This window comes from Bombus fervidus, chromosome 15, assembly GCF_041682495.2.
Source record: "Bombus fervidus isolate BK054 chromosome 15, iyBomFerv1, whole genome shotgun sequence".
NCBI lineage: Eukaryota > Metazoa > Arthropoda > Insecta > Hymenoptera > Apidae > Bombus > Bombus fervidus.
In genome coordinates this window covers 729,142-743,699 of record NC_091531.1, presented here as the reverse complement: position 1 = coordinate 743,699, position 14,558 = coordinate 729,142, and the positions used below count along the sequence as shown (strand labels likewise).

At 33.2% G+C, this 14,558-nt stretch overlaps 1 long non-coding RNA gene across 2 annotated transcripts in view; it reads right to left on the bottom strand.

Moving 5' to 3' along the window:
* The window catches only part of LOC139995178 (uncharacterized), a 69,542-nt gene that overhangs the window by 18,555 nt on the left and 36,429 nt on the right, over positions 1-14,558 (bottom strand). The window contains exon 3 of one of the 2 annotated variants that reach the window (XR_011801890.1): positions 7,186-7,209. The exons of the other annotated variant lie outside the window; for it this stretch is intronic. This is a non-coding gene — a long non-coding RNA (uncharacterized lncRNA). Of the gene's footprint in view, positions 1-7,185; positions 7,210-14,558 lie in introns of those variants that run through there. 2 annotated transcript variants of the gene reach the window in all.

Sequence of the window (14,558 nt, the reverse complement as noted above, 5' to 3'; positions counted from 1 at the left end):
ATAATACACATTGCACAATTCTTGTATTAAGAGAAACGTGTTAAAATTCTGGATATAATTTCCTTGCAGAAAAAGCATGATTCTACATTCGAAGTGTACAAATATACCCGTTTGTGAAATAATGAAAATCTCGTCTTCATGATTAGAAATTTGATGTGCTGCATTGCATATCTGACAAACATGATTGGGTCCATTTCTTTGAGTAATGTCGTTATAAAACTGCGTACTATTCACGCGATCATGTAATTTGAGTGCAAAAACGCAAGATTAGAAACGTTACAGTTTTCTTCTTTTTATATATGTATCTGTATATAATTTTACATGTTTTAAGCGAATCACGTTCTTCATCTTGTTCGCGTTACTGTATCAAATTTCAAAACTCAAATTTTTTTCTTATATTGTTTGCTAATAATTATTTACGAGTCTGCCAAATCATTCAATTTCCCCATCACATAAATAGATATCACAAGTTCTAAACGTTGCTGTGTCATTGTCCAATCTGCATAGAGTTTTCAACGATATGATGACCAATATCTATATCTTTAGACTTGTTATAGATATTTCCAACATATGTTGATATACGATAAATTATAATATTATAGATAATACATTGTTGGCTAGGAATTTCCTGGATATTCTACAATTCCGTTCAACTAGACGGATTGCGTTTTTTTAATGTTTTTCTACATTGTATACTGTACACGTATCTTTATGAACTTTATACGTTTTTCTTTACGTTGAGATGTGAATGACATCTAAGATTGTAGTGTTACATGTTGCAAATGCTTATATCGCTGCAAAATACATTGTACGGCTTATCGCAAGACCTACTATTTTTGAAAATCCTTTTTTGTCAATGCGATTGCTGTCTGCTCTTTCTTGTTTTATACTTTGTAGCACTTCCAAGTAATTATGTTGCTATCTTTCCATTTCTACTAACAAATTTTGTATCTTCTATGACAGTATAATTAATTGTTTACTGTAATAGCAGAATTCTGTCAATTTCATTATTATTTAAAATTTTCCCCTGAAGGGAGACTTACTTACTTGCAAAATTTCGTGAGAAATAAAAGAATGAAATTTTTGGTAGACTTGTACTCTATTAGTTTGCTTTCAAAATACCTTAACAGTAATTAATAAAAAATGTAATAAAATTCCTTCTATAACTTTCATATTTTATTACAGTGATTTTCCATATGCTTTGCGTGACATGCACTACTTATAGAATATAAAATTTAGAAAATATAAACTTGTAAAATTTATATAAATATTAAGTATGTTCTTATTTCTCCTTGAATTCTGTATCAAATGTAGTGTCAGTTTATAACACAACCAATAAAAGTGTGTAAAAAAGAAAACAAAAAGGATGGGAAATGCAAATGAACAATGGAAAAGGGTAGGATATCTCTTATAAATACAACACAACCCCTATACGTAATTTGATGTTTCAGTGATCGTGCATTTACATATGAGATAATCATACAAAATTATTTATACGGAGAGTCGCACTTAAAATCGTCCTGTGTGATGCAAGAAATATTTCTCATTGTTTACTCCTAAAATATTGAATGGATAAATTGTAAAGTACAAATTAAATAAATAAATAAAAAGAAATATACCTGTAGCGGCACATGATTTATAAGACGATTCGAATCGAGGGTGACTAATGTTGTTGTTGTGCCTCGGAGTATTAACACCGTTACGATGTACGAAATGTAATAAGAAACAAACTCCGGACAAAACAATATCACCGTTACGTGCAAACGTCAACCGGAGTCAAACTCAAACTTTCCGGTATTCCCTCGACCATTATAAATAGACGATAATTCTCTCCAGACAGTTACTATCGAGCGAATTATCTAGTATATTATATCTAGTATAGTATATCTAGTATATTATCTAGTTTACGAATATCGAGCATTCTTATAGCGAGAGTATCGAGTGACATTGAGCGAGTGACAATTAACTCTGTATTCTACACTTGGAATAATATCCTATTTCCTAAATCAGACAAAATCCTAGAAATCAGACAGCCAAATTTAATTATCAGTAAAACTGAATGCATAATCACATACGACCGTAATATTATGGAAATATGAGGATCACCCAAAAATATTTCTTACGAAATAAAAATTAAGAACAGTTCATCCAGTTTTGAAGAAATAGATATTTCAACACTAGAGAAAATATTAGGAACGGCTCCAAAGGTAACTCGCAACATTAACCAATACAAAGCCAACCTCGATACGTTACAAACACAAGTCAATATCCTACAATTTGAGCCACGTATAAATTCAATCAAAGAATATAGCATATTTACTACAAATACTAGAATTTAGGCCTGGGACCAGGAACAATATATATAACGTATAAATGTAAACTTTTCGAATGTCTAAGACGAGTAATTCCTAAAATTGTATGTATCAAAATATTCTGCTCTACCATTCACTTTCAGAAGACTATTAGACATAAGACTATTTCTGGTAGCAGCAACTACCATTTGGATTCAAGCGTCAATTTGAGAAAGCGAAGACCCGATATCGAGAATAATAAATAAATAAATGGTTACTAATACCAAAGGTCAAGACCTGATCGTAACAGTAAATAATGACTACGAAAGATAACGAATAAATGGAATTTGTTAATAATAATAATGATAATAATATAACGGATTTACTATAGCATCATAATAAACAATTTACGAAGTTTTGTCTTATTCAAGAATAAGTTTCCTTCAATATCATAAAATGCATTCACTTTAAATTCCTAACAACGAAAATTCTTGAATTTGGTACAAAATGATAGCAAATAAAATAAATGAAATAAAAGCTTCGAAAACAACTAATATTAACAGAAATGGGAATAAGGGAAGGATTGCATATACAAGGATGCGTAAGAATGCACTTAGAAAAATCAAAATAATTGAAAATATGATTAAAACGTGAGAAGAAAATATCGCCCAAAGTTGTATATTATTTATTTAGTAATAAATTTTATTTATTTATATTATATATATCTATGGAGGATTCAGAAGCCAATTAGTGTAAACGCAACCTCCCTGAAAAGGAGTTACGTAGCTCCAAAAATAATTTATTGTTAAAAATTTCAGTTGATAAATCAATTAAGTCGCTACTTTCATACATATATAACAGATTACGGTATTGACCACGAAATTACTAAGCATAATTATTCCGAGCATAAGCATAAACACTGAGAATCATTTCGAAGTCGTGATAAGTCCTAAGCGTTATAGTTTGTTATATAAAAAATAATTGTAAGACTGCTTAACTGAAACATTAAGCAAAAAAGGTGAAAATATGTGTATTTTCAGGAAATTGCCTTTTTTCTGCTAGTGAATTTGAATATTTACCCAATGAGCAAAATTTATTTGATTGTGATAATGGTGAACGAGACGAAAATTAAAAAAAAATTGTTACAAGAACATTCTGCTGAATGATTTTCCACTTTATGAGATCAACGGTTTATCAGTCAATGTTTTTCAAAACTCTACAGGAGCATACAGGAGAAAAAATTGTACAGGAGCGTTATGTGTATTTTAAATTTTTTCTTTATTATAACAATGTTTAAACTTCATGATTCATGGTATACTTAAACTTTAAACTTGACAGTTTTATTTTATGGAAAGATTAAATAGAGAATCAATTCCTTTACAGATTTACAAAAAATTTTGTACGAAAATCCGGGTTGTGCCGATGCTCCTGTTTGGCACTGTATTAGCATAAGCGAACAGTCTAACTTCAAGTTGACTTAACAAAAATCGAACGACTAGCACAAACAATTAGCGACCGCTTATTTTCCATAACTCAGAATAGAATTATGGACATTAGGACGAAATTGTTACCAGAGAAAATACAAAAGTTATGTAGTTCAATACGACAAGATTTCTACAGGTTTCCTACATGTTATGTATATAGAAACCAAAAATGTAATAAAAGTAAAAAGCGACCTAAAATAAGAAGATTAATCCTTTGGCCTATAACCACGAGCGAGACACGTGGTAAGGGATTTGTGCCATAAGCGAAATCCACAAGTCAGACTCGTGGTAAAGAATTTATGCCATAAATGGAACCCACGAGTCAGACTCGTGCTAAAGAATTTGTGCCGTAAACGGAACCCACGAGTCTGACTCGTGGTAATTTACAAATTGCTACTGATTCATTATCCACTTTGAAATAATAAATTGTTTTTGTTAACTGATCAGTTGATCATGATTACGCCCTAGACGTCTTAAAAACACCATTTGTCCTCAAACGTTGTTTATTATTTTACAATTCCTTTTATAGCCCCTATATATATAAGTCATAAGAAGTATACATTTTGCGCCAGTTCGGGCACACGGCTGAACAAATGAATGGCGCGGCGCGCGATCGAACTTCTTGCTTACTATGGCTCGCGCGATCGGCAGATAGCGTGTAGGCCAAGGGGTTAAATATATTTGTTTTCATGACTTACCTTTACATGTAGAATAATTTCCTGTTCGGTTACTGCATTACCCCATCTATCATTGAACAAATTTTTAGATTACAATTATTTACATAAAGCTAATACGCGCACGAATATTTGTTAGATAATTTTCAGCATCACTTTAAGACAATTTTCCAGATAGAAAAATTAAAACTATCGGTAAATTCTTATACGACGCGCACTCTACTGCGTCCCGAGTACGAATGACGAGTGAACATTATGGAACTATACGGTGACCGCTTATATAGTGACGACGACGGATTAGGATTGCTCAGTGATTGGCTATACTTCGAGCCTATAGGCGGTACGTGTACGCGATCACTGCGTAAAAGTCATTTCGCGGCATGCGCCCTTCCCCTCGCCCTTGTTCAACAACCGATCACTCAGCCCCACAGGAACTAAAAGTAGACTGCCGATCTGTCCCGTTTTGCGATCAAGTTTTCATGACAGAAAGAAAAAAAGAAAAAGCAATATCGTATAACAGTATTGCTTTTGAGCGGCTTAAATTAAATTACAAACTGTAATGTTAAAAATGTAAATCCAACACAAAATATGGTATGGATACGTCGTACCGACGCGTAAGGGTACTTTTGTCAAAACCACTTTCAAACAGAAATTCATTGTTTATTGTAAATACACATATGCAACTTATATTTTTCTTGGGCAATAAACATTATATATATGCAAATTCTATAGAATTTAGAACACCAACTGACGGTTTGACTTTCTCTGTGTTTTTACTGGGAGTCGGTCGAACGATAGAAACAGAGAAGGACGGGGAGTTAGGATAGAGAACAAAACAGGATTTCGAGAAGAGAAGATTGAACAATGAAAAAATGCAAGTTAAAAACTAGAAGAAGAAAGAGAAGAGGGAGTAGAAGCGGGGGTTTTGAGGAGATACGGAAGAAGACTTAGAAATTCGATTCTTGAGTTTTCACAAATCGATCGCCTGATTTCCAAAAATATTACAACGTTACAGATATATATATATATATATTGTGGCATGCTTGTAAAATCTAGACATGATTCTTTTGTTAGGTTTTTATAATTGTATCTCAATTTTAATATTAATTAAACGAATATTTAATGGTGATTTTAATATCGAAAATAACGATTATTATACTACGAATTTTTACATGAATACAATATGTTAGAATATGTGAAACATAAGGTCTGTTCAAATAACATTAACAAACGAAAAACAGTTTTGTACGAAGAAAAACAAGAAAGATATAAAGAATAATAGGCTTTGTTTTCGAGAAAATTGATCTTGGAAATCTGTTTCAAACATGTAAATTTGGTTAGTTACTGACTAAACAGACGGAAGTTATTCTACGTGCAAAAATAATAGAGAAATGTGAAATAAAATCTTTTCGTATAAAGCTTAATTTTCAAGAAAATCGAATTTCTTCGTGCTCGATTCATAACACTGTTCGACATGTATCTAATTTTGCAACCTTCAATAGGCGATTCTTGAAGACATTTACGAGCTACAATCGAATTTGCAAACCGTTTTTTCTTATAACTCACAATTTTCGAAAATATCAATTTTGAAGAGAATTGCAAATTTTCAACTTTGGAAATATTTTGTGTTTTTATAATAGCAGCTATTGAGTTGCGGTTGAGACGAAAAAATTCTGTGGACTCTCCTGAATAAAATGATATGTATTGTTATTGCATTATGAACATTTAAACATGTCTAAATAATGATCAGAGCGAAAAGGCATCTCAAACGCAACATTCCTTCTTACATTTCTCAGTTTATTGAAACAACTAAAGGTAGAGGAGAAAACCAAACTACAATACGCGATACAACAAACATTTCTGCTAAAGCAATCATCATCTATTGTATTCCATTTGAAATATAGAAGCACAACTCGCGACGTTTTTTCCGCCATTTGATAAAACGGAATCGATAAACACACGCAGTTTTACTTACATCGAAAGTATTAGCATTACCAAGATTTTTAGATTTCTTATATCGCTGCTTGGCATTGATAGTGGCACAAGTAAAAAGAATTTCGAATTTGCTTTTATTGAATATCAAATCTACATTATGCTTTTCTTTCTATCATATAAAACGGTAAATTTAAAATTCCGTCAGTTTTGCGACACAGGACAAAATTATTACGTATCTCCTTGACCTTAGTGTTACAACAATATTTTCACATCTTCAGCTGTTTACATTATAAGTAGAAGGTCGTACTGCTTTCGCGAATAATGGTATGTCTTGTGTTTAGTCAGCCTTATAATGTTGTTGAAATGACTCGTTGAAAATCTCTTCGTAAATTTTAAAAAGCCTCTCCTCTAAAACTTACCCTTTTGCGAAATGCACCACTATCAATGCCAAGCATCGATATACGGTTTAAATATCTTTCTGTTTCTGCTTTATCGATTCAAAAATATTTACTAAAAAATATTCCATCAATTTTGGAAGTTTACTTTCAATCTCTTCTTTTTCATTAATATAAAAATTCCCTTTTTCGAGCTCTGCATTCAAATCTCTCCGACGCCTCTCCGAAATTTTACAACTAATAATTTTTGAATCATACACTTGTAAATAATAATTTGTCTCGATATTCGTAGTTTTCTGAGAGTTCTGAGGTAAGTACGGAGGAACATATTCCTTTTACCAGAAGGTTCATCGTCTTTTCTGCTTCGTGGCTGCATCTTTCTAGAGCATCTTTAAGCTAATTTGAGGTGACATTTGCTCTCGAAAGTGCTCTGAAATTGTGTATCTATTTGAGAGTTTCAGTTAGAAAAATTTACCAAATGTCCTGCTGGATAAATTGTAAAGTACACATTGAATCATAAAAAAAAAAAAAAAAAATTGAGAGCAGCTTGAAAACTTGCTATCACACAGTACGCTCAGAACTGTTCATTTGAGATTTGCTCGTGCGTTTGTTCGTCTGTTCTGCAGTTTGTTTCGAAATACAAGTGAGGTGAGATAGCGATTGAACGAAAGGCTTTGTGCTCTTGTTATTGCGTACAATTGCATACAATTGGGTGTAAAGATAAAGTAAGGATAAAGTAAGACTTAAACGGATAAACAGGAACTGTAGCCGCTCACTCGTCACTGGAGTTGCAGCACGGAATGCGGTAACAACTGAGAGGCTCCTCTCGAGTTCAAAGGTTAAGAGAACAAAGCTATCGGCGATGTCAATAGTTTTCTGTGCATTTTCAAAGTCAGCACGCGATGGCGGACTGGTGGCCACGCGCAGTTTTTGCGAGATATGTAGATATAGACCAAAAGGAATGTGTATGTGTGTGTGTCTTTGTAGCGAATGTTGCGTGAAGACAAAAGAGCTTAGTCAGCGAGTTTTACCTAACAGTTAAATAATATTTTAATTTCCCGTAAAACTCATCCGCTCTATCATACCTACATATACTATGAACAAAATATAAGAGTTAGGTTCACGTCAAGGCATTGTATCCGGTAGCAACCGAAGCATATGTTACACGGGCGCACAACTATAGGCAGAATTCACTCAAGCGATACCGGCAGTTTTTTGTGAGTATCTCGGAAATTAAACAAATTCAGTCCTTGTTTGTATAGGGAAAAATTGTTTAAAATGTCGATTTGCACGACATACGCAAAAATCATCGAAATCGAAGTTTAGTCAGTCTTTCCACAGTTTCACCGAAAGTAAGTAATGAACATAGACTAATATCTACGTAACGTAATGTAATTAATATCGTACTCTCGTTATACAAATTTGAACGAACGTTAAAGTGCCAATTTTGAACGATCCTTTAGTTCTACGGTTTCTTTCTTTTTTCGCTAGCCAAACCGCGGACGTCAACCGACGTGGCGCGGTGAAAACATCCCGATAATCGCTACACATGCATTGACACACGTACAGCGCGGTTGCGCACTTAGTATCCAGAGAGGCTTTTTTTACGACTGTTAAGCTTTGATCGCATTTTGAAACGTTTATTTCATTTTCCTCTATTTTCTCGGTAATTAAGATATGACGATATGATTTTATGATTTACAGTTTTGTTTTATTTTGAATGGCGCTCCTTTTGACATAACGGCTACTTTAGAACAAGAATAATGCAAATACATAGTGATATGAGTATTTAATGCCTTAGAAACTAAATACGGCAGAGAATTTTTTAGATTAGAAATTAAAAGTACAATGTTGAAGTTTGTCTTTGTAAGATGAAAAAGTATTACATTTTTCTGAACATTTCTTTTCGTTTCTTTCTATCATTTTTCATTCATTATTTTATTTTATGTATTAAAATAAATACAATAAATAATACAAACAAACTTCCGAATAAATAAAAATATAAACTTATTTCACCCCACAATTCAAAATTTCTGAAGTGTACTTTATTTTTTACTCTAAAAAGCTTTTTAAGATATTCAGATATTCTCCAGATATTAGTTCTTATCAGTATCAACAAAATGTTTATCTTTCGCTTAATTTTTCTAGTGCATCTTCATTAATCTCTAAAATGCTGGCATTTTTCCATTGAAATCTTGAAATTGTTTCACTTAGAACGCGCGCTGTATACAACTTACGTACTGCACAAACTTTGCAAGTTTGTTCCTGAAGTTCAGTCATGGCGAATATCACTCAGAACCAGTTCACTGGATGATCGCACCGGATGAATCACTGGTCTCCAAAACGGCCTGACAATTATTATTACACTAGAAGTAATTTTTAGCATACCAAAAGTAATATATATGCTTGTTATATGTTTCTTATTTAGAATAACATCTCAAATTTGATTTATTTTGTTTATTTCCTTTATCCGTAGAAAGTGCTTTGTATAAACAAATATTAATAACAATTATATTCATTAATTTTCAAAAATTCAGAACTGTGATTTATCGATATTCATTTTGTGCGCCATGTGACACAGAAATGCAAACTGTTCGTCCGAATACGCATTCAGTATAATCATAATTGTAACAGCATATACATATATTATAAAATATAATGTTTGTATCCATCAATGCCGTTTTATTACCAGTTAATTCACCAAAAGTAGAATTTGGTTCTACTCTGTACATTTTTCTCTTTAGATGATCACTTTGCATGAAAAGCGGGTGAAAATTTCACTGAATACCTCAAAGTGACAAGGAGTAAATTCGGCTTATGAATCGCAGTAATTCTCACGGATGGTCCTCGACCGATAAGACTAGCCGTTTCGCTACTACGGGCGACTACAGTCGCCCTACGTAAGATACCTACGTATTGTACATACGACGAGTATTGTACATCATCAAGTCTTTTATTAGCAATAAAATGGTGTGACAAGAGGAGATTGTATATGTTGTCCTCTTTCCACAATGAAAAATTTGTTAACACGAAACGTCATTATCGCACGCAAGAAACGATTAAAGGACAGAAGTATGTTGTCGATCATAATCGGTTGATGGGAATTGTGGAGCGAATCGCGATACCAATGCCGGATTTGTGATGTTGGCCTGTGTGTAACATCGTGTTTCGAAAAATGCCACACGCAATGCCATTATTAAAGGCTATTCGTATCATACAATTATATTATATTATATTATTACATTCTATAATGTTATTTGTTTCAAAATTGTAATTAAAAGTGAGTGTGTTAAGAAGTTATAAATACCCTGTTTTGAGGAAAGTTTTTTCTTCGAAAAACACCGTCAGATCGGCTCGGTTTGCAGTGAGGTGTAAACGTGGTCGTTAACGACCTTTCTCGCACACCGTGCACTGTTTTGGCGCGGCTGCTCGTTCAGCGGGAGTACTGCGCTGGAGAAGCCGTCCCTAGCGAAAGTGCTAGTACACTTTGCCAATGATCTTCCGGAAATGCTCGCGTTTATGGTGGTTCCTTAGGTTTATTGCGGGTCAGTGTAACGGTGTGTGGGCCTTGGCGGCCAGACCATGAGGGACGTCGCACGGACCATCTCACGCGATGTAACAAAATATGTATTAAAGAATGATACTGTCGTACTCAAATGGAGAAATTCGTGAGATTTATCAAAAAAGCACACTCGCATCATGGTATCAAGTACAAAAAATATTCGTAACATTCATGCTACTTCTACAAGCCAACAGTCATCTAGAAAATTGAAACCACTAGCTGTTCTTGCATACAATAAAGTGTGGTATAGATTATTCGGATCAAATAGTTTCTTATGCCACTACAATTAGAAAAGGAATCACACGGTACCGGAAATTTGGCATTCAGCTTCTTCTTGGAATTACAGTTGTAAACGCTTTAATAGTTTACAAGATTACAACAAAGAAGGAAACAAATAATACAAAATTTACAGAATTATTAGTTATGAAATTATTGGGGCTGACTGATGACGGTTATCGTGGAAGTTTTAGTCGGTTGGAGTCCGACACTACCACGCCGCTCCTCCCCCTAGAAGCGTCGGGTGTCCGTGCGGATTTCCTCCACGAAAAAAAAAAAAAAAAAAAAAAAAGAAGAAGACAAAAGGGCTGACTGATGATGTAATGAAATCTTCTTTTAACATAGATATCATAATATTGTCATCCGAAAAAGTGCTTCTGGACTGTTGAGATTATTTGATAGAGGAATAAATAAAGGATAAATTTATAATAGAAATATATATTGAAGTAAGTATAAGTATAGGTATAGTATATGCTGATCCAGATCCTCACTCTAGCAATGTTACATTACAATACAATATAATAGGGAGCAGATTGATACATTGACAGCAAAGGACATTACGAAAAAATTAACCTTGGTGTATAACTCTAGCTGAAAGTTACAAGAAACAGCAATAACAGTCTACTTATAGCTCTTTTATTTCTAGACCTTGTGACCCAAAAACAACATTCATATTCAAGGACACAATAATATGGACCTCTCTTTTTCGTTAACTTTTTTGCTTCACTAAGTTCTATTTTCATTGTAACAGCGGTGTCCAGGTCACGGGTATACAAAACAAAAAGATGTAGAGTTTTTCTAGAAATAAATACTTCAACAAGGACGAAACATTACATTGTAAATAACTTTTTTAATAAACCATGTTTCTATATTACTTTTATAACAGTTAAATAGACTTATTATTGTTGAGAATTGTGGATCTTAGTCGCCGAAATAAACGTATAGCAACACTCACATTACACGTAGAAATGATATCGAAATAGTTTCATATTTATTTTATGTGATTTACAAGATATTTGTAGATACACATTGTACATGTCTGAGCACTCTTTTTTTCTCACCATTTTTTTTATCATTCTTCTGTTCTGCAAGACGCTGCGCACGCACATACTCCCACACACACTCATAATTATACATATGTGTGTCACTACTACGCGGCTCATCCAGTGTAGCGCACAAAATTATACATATCTCAATAATTAAATCCTGTGAAATATCTTTCCAAATAACTTTCCTACTAACTTATCTCGTAAGCATTGTTTAGGATTTTGAAGGTAGTAAACACATCATTCGCATACGAAGCATTATCCACTAACCTGATAGCAATTGAGGCGAGTTTTGTCCGTATGGCAAAAAATACAACCACCGAGACAGCACTGGTAGAGCAGATGGGATAAAGAATATCTCAACCAACTAATGATTGGGAAAAAATGGCATCAGCATGGCGCAACAAATTCCAAGCAAAGCATAATGGTCGTTCAAGGGATGACAACACGACAATGCCAGTATTCGCCCTACGTAACCTCCAATTTATTCATAAGAGCAAACGAAGTAATTCGTCATTTGGCTTGCCGATATTTCTGACTCTGCGATTTATTTTCCGACTAGATTTAATAGATTGTTATATTTCAATTTATAAACTACGGAAATTCACGATCAAATACGAGACACAATCGGATAATTCTAATAATTAATAATTATTACGCCATTTTACATATTAATCGCTTCGAAACGCGGAACAACGTATTGAACCTACCCTAGGAGTACGAGAGAAATTTATGACAAATCCACTTTGTTACTTAACTTTATTAGTTTGTATAACGAGCGAATGAACATATTTAAATCTGTATTTAATCGCGAATTTATACCACGATGAATAATGTTCTGTTAGCGATGTTTGTTACGTATAATAGTTGTATTATCATTATCGACTTCCTGGTTTGTCAATGAAAGAAGAAATAAGAGAAAAGAGGAATATGGTTGTGTAAATGAAACACGCAAGCGTATGCAGTATGTACAGCTTCCTTAGTCTAACAGTTCAATGTATGTATATTAAAATGCGTACGATAATTTTATATACCATTTGCGTTGTAATAGTCGACTTTCTATCAGCAAGTTGGAAAAAACCATCGACGAATGCAGAACTCTGTATAAAAGATGTAGAATTTGCATAAATGTTAGAATGTAAGATGTTCATTACTCATTCGCACACTTGTAAACACACGTCTGTACAATATAGACTTTTTGAACGTGATAAATAAACGTGTTGAAGTTTCGTTTTGAATAGCCACCTGCCTGAATTCTATCCTTTTTTTTTTAAGTTTTATGTTTCACGATATATCCTATAGGTAGCCCCTCCTGATCGTAAACTATACTTACTAGAATTTCTCACAGAAAGTCACTTTTCTGGTTATTAAAAGCAATAATTCACTATGTAACATCTCCTGATAACCTATAATATTCAACTTACCCTTTAATATAAAACAATTTCATTTAACATGTCAAGGTATGACCGATGGTTTCTTGAGAATATTCAGAAAATAATACTGAAAATGTGTTTGAGTTTATAATTATCCACAGCACTGTATTATGTACTATTTATTATACCTTGCATCTCCTATTACAGTTTAAGGCTTTTATACTTCAGCCTTTTGCTTCTTAAATTTTTATATTGCCGAAATTGCAATCCAAAGCACCGTAAGATCTTCAGATTTTCCAAATTGGAAACTCTTGAACTCCCAGAATACTTGTCTTTTTTTCTTTGTTCTGTAGCGGCAGATGAGTCATAGGACAATTCGAATCAAGAGTGACTCATGTTTCTTTGCCTCGGGGCATTGACAACATTTCGATGTACGAGACCGTCAACCGGAATCGAATTCAAACTTTCCGATACTGGGTAACATTCATATTTTTATGCATAATAATTAATGACACAACAGTAACATAATTTTGGCAAATTTAGCACAATAAGGCATTATAGATATTAGTGCAATGTCCAAACACGACTGCTTATTCCAAAAAGACAATATCGAAATATTAAACAAGAATATTAAATTTTCAAACAACAACAAGTAATCTTTAATAATATTAATAATAAAACAATAAAACATGCTTTGACATGCTCTGAAGATTTATTATTAAAATCTTCACTTTCGTGAAATAGAATTAATAATAAAGATATAAGAAGTAAAAATACAAAAATGAAAATGAATAAACAAACTGAGACAAATAAATTAATAAAACTCTTTTAACATATTGAAAAAGGTAAGTTAAATACATATAAAAATGAATGTTTTAACCATTTCGCTTCGGTAGTCCAGTCTGCCGAAGTACTGTCTTTGAACGGAAGGGCGCGCTAGAAATGCACACAGTGTGCATGATTGCTGTATATACGTTTTCCTAAGTCTTAAATAATAATAATTCTTGTAAGAACCGTATATGAAATATCGTTTCACTATCAATGGATTTAACAGATTTTTTAGCACGAAACAGCATACGATAGTATGGACGTTTAAAATATATTGCGTAAAACGTTTTGATGTTCTTTCAACACTAGGTAACTTTTAAGAAGTGATTAATACAATATAACAATAAAATCAACAGAAAATATTCTGCCGATAACGAAAAAATGTATTATTGACTACAGATGGCATTGGTGTATGCCCGATATATGTGGTACCGAACACAGGATTCGTCGCGTGGTCGCCGCCTATATGCAGCGCTCGTACCCACAGGTCATTTCGTGGATGCCGCCTATAAACGATGCTCGTACTAACAGGTCATTTCAAAACGAAAGAGTTAAGGAAGGTCAAATTAAGAAAACTCTTTGAAAATTTAGTTTCTATTAAAAATTCTAATTGGCGCATTTAGAAGTTATATCTGCGTGCATCTCTAACCGATCATTATTTATAGCTTTCACATAATCATTTAGTAGACCACGT